Raw genomic sequence first — 3,545 nt, 5'->3', positions numbered from 1 at the left:
GAGCCCCTGCGCCCAGCCAATAATAATTTAATTATACATTTAAAAATAACTAAAAGAGTATAATTGATTGATTGTAACATACAGGATAATGCTGGAGGGGATGGAAGCCCTATTTTTCCATGCGATTCTTACGTATTGCCTGCCTGTATCAAAACATCTCATGTACCCCAAAGATTATATATACCTACTATGTACCCATGAAAATTAAAAATAAATTTTAAAAAATTTATGTTAACATTTAATGGGTTGTTAATTTTTAAATGAATCAACTATTTTTAAAATCTCTCTTTGAATTTCTAACTCACATGCAGAAAACCCCATCCCTACTAAAATACAAAAAATTAGCCAGGTGGGGTGGCCGGTGCCTGTTGTCCCAGCTACTTGGGAGGCTGAGGCAGGAGAATCACTTGAACCCAGGTTGCAGCGAGCCGAGATCGCACCACTGCACTCCAGCCTGGGCTACAAGAGTGGAACTCCGTCTCAAAAAAAAAAGCTCTTCGGAACCCTCAGTAATATTTTAGCCTATAAAGGGGTCCTGAAACCTAAGAACTGTTTCCATTATTTACTACTCTTCTCTATTGAAGGCTCTTTGGATCGCCTAAATATTCAATTATTACAATTATTATGCTGCAGTAATGTCCTTTTACTCCTTTAAGCAGAATGTTTCAACCCAGGAGCAGTTGGACCATGAATGCGCCAAATGCTCTTCTCTAAGAAATCAGTATGAACTATTAGTCTTTTATCCAATACAACTTGCTTTAGGTAGAAACTGATTAGTGAATCAGAACTTTGTTTTAAATTTTGCATAGAAAAGAATATTGAAATAATTTCAGGAAAATAAAAATAGAAAAAGTTTGGTACAGAAGGAACAGGATTGGAATTTTGGAAAATTAGAAACAAACTGACTTTGCCATTTTAAAATTGAATCAAGGAATTTAATTGGCTTAATGATGTTTACTCTAGAATATATTTGCTGAATAACAGAAACTCTCAATGCTGAAATAGTTTTGTATATTCATGAACTTTTTCCTCCCCGCAGATGGCAGATGGCAGTTCTGTCCTCCCAGTTGCTCAAGCCAAAATTTTATAATCATCCTTGACTCTTCTTTCTTCATATTCCACTTCAGTCCATCAGCATATTTTGTTACTTCTCTCTTCTTAAAATAAATAAATCCCAATTTAATTGTTTTTCATCCCCAGCTTGGCTACTACCCTGTTCCTGGCCAGTATTTCTGCCCATATATCATAATCACATATTGATGGTATCTGCAACAGTGTCCTTTCTGATCTCCCTTAATTTTACTTCTGAACTTTTTTTTTTTTTGAGACAGACTCTTGCTCTGTCACCCAGGCTGGGGTGCAGTGGCGCGCTCTCGGCTCCTTGCAACCTCCCCCTCCCCGGTTCAAGTGATTCTCCTGCCTCAGCCTCCCGAATAGCTGGAATTACAGGCACATGCCACCATGCCCAGCTAATTTATTGTATTTTTGGTAGAGATGGGGTTTCACCATGTTGGCCAGTATGGTCTCGATATTCTGACCTCGTGAGCCACCCGCCTCGGCCTTTCAAAGTGCTGGGATTACAGGCGTGAGCCACCGCTCCCGGTCGATGATTGTTTTTAAACTTTGCTTTAAGTCCAGTTAGTAAATCTGAAAAAGCGATGTGTATTTCTATCAGGTCGTGGCTGGGCGCGCGGTATCTCACACCTGTAATCCCAGCACTTTGGGAGGCCGAGGCGGGCGGATCTTCTGAGGTCAGGAGTCCGAGACCAGCCTGACCAACGTGGAGAAACCCTGTTTGTAGTAAAAATACAAAATGAGCCGGGCGTGGTGACGCACGCCTGTGATCCCATCATCTCTAGAGGCTGAGGCAGGAGAATCGCTTGAACCCGGGAGGCGGAGGTTGCTGTGAGCAGAGATCGCGCCATTGCACTCCAGCCTGGGCAACAAGAGCGAAACTCCATCTCAAAAAAGAAAAAAAGTGGGTCGCATGAAATGTTGCTAATCTTAGTCTTTCAAGGGGCATGTTAGTTTCTTCTAGGAAGGGTTTTTTGTTTTGTTTTGTAGAAATGGTGGAGGGCCCGATTTTGTTGTCCAGACTGATCTCTGGTCTCAAGCTGTCCTCCTGCCTCAGCCTGTTGAGTAGCTGGAATTACAGGCAGTGCATCCTAAGGAAGGATTTTGAGGGAGCAAACATCCCAAAATATCTACCATCGGGGCGTCTGCAACACAGTGTATAATCTCTGCTCCTGGGGAATAAAAACAAAACAGCATACAATAAATAATAGTATAAATATAATTAGTTGCCTTTTTTCAGTCACAAGACCATCTGCAGCCTCTTAAAGTCTTTTATGAACTGTCTCTAGAAAAATGTACCTTTAGATAAAATTTTACATACAATATTAGGAGTTAACAGAAATCTATTTCTGAATCCTAGTTAACAATCTTAGTCCACACAATAAATGCTAGACCCTTCAGGAAAGACTGGGTGAAAAACTATGAACCAAATTTTTTTTTTTCCCCAGATGGAGTTTTGCTCTTGTTTCCCAAGCTGGAGTGCAATGGTACAATCTCGGCTCACTGTAACCTCCGCCTCCCAGGTTCAAGCGATTCTCTTGCCTCAGCCTCCCGTGTAGCTGGGATCACAGGCACCATCCATTACACCCAGCTAAATTCTTGTATTTTTCGTATAGAATGGGGTTTCACCATGTTGGCCAGGCTGGTCTTGAACTCTTGACCTCAGGTGATCCACGTGCCTTGGCCTCCTAAAGTGCTGGAATTACAGGCATGAGCCCTGGCTTGAACTAAATCTTAAAGGTCAGGTGGGATTTAAATGAGGGAGAAAGTAGGAATATGTTGGGGAATAAAGCACATGATAGTTTGACCTGAAGAGGCCCCCTCTTGGGAGTGACAGGAAATGAGAATGGGGGAAGTCGGATTATAAAAGAACTCTCCCTTGTGTTCACAGTGCCAGACACCTTGTGAAAGCATAATAAATATTGAATGAATACCAAGGGAAGGGATTAAAACTTTGTTCCTTTGCCATTAAAGCAGCACTGATGGTCTGAAGTTGAAGAATAAAGATGTGATTTAGTTCTGTAAGTCGTTATGTGAATGCCTGGCCCATAGTAAGCATTCAACAAGTATTTGTTGAATGGAAGAAAATTGAATAAATTTTTGAGCCAGTGAATATGAACATTTTTAAGGTTCTTGGTATACATTGGCAAATGACTTTTCTAGGAAGGTTAAAACATCTAACCTTTTACTAACAGTATATCAAGAATGTGTGTGTTGGCTGGGTACGGTGCCTCATACCTGTAATCCCAACACTTCGGGAGACTGAGGTGGGTGGATCACTTGAGGTCAAGAGTTTGAGACCAGCCTGGCCAACGTGGTGAAACCCTTTCTCTACAAAAAATACAAAAAGTAGCTGGGCATGGTAATGCATGCCTATAATCCCAGTTACTCGGGAGGCTGAGGCAGGAGAATTGCTTGAACCTGGGAGGCAGAGGTTGCAGTGAGCCTAGATTGCACCACTGCACTCCAGT

At 41.7% G+C, this 3,545-nt stretch overlaps 1 protein-coding gene across 4 annotated transcripts in view; it reads left to right on the top strand.

The window, feature by feature from the left end:
* The window catches only part of NR2C1 (nuclear receptor subfamily 2, group C, member 1), a 53,884-nt gene that overhangs the window by 475 nt on the left and 49,864 nt on the right, over positions 1 to 3,545 (top strand). The window lies entirely within an intron of this gene.

Source organism: Colobus angolensis, unplaced genomic scaffold (genome assembly GCF_000951035.1).
Source record: "Colobus angolensis palliatus isolate OR3802 unplaced genomic scaffold, Cang.pa_1.0 Scaffold10, whole genome shotgun sequence".
Lineage (NCBI taxonomy): Eukaryota > Metazoa > Chordata > Mammalia > Primates > Cercopithecidae > Colobus > Colobus angolensis.
Note: the sequence above shows the minus strand (reverse complement) of the source record. Positions and strands in the feature narration are given on the sequence as shown.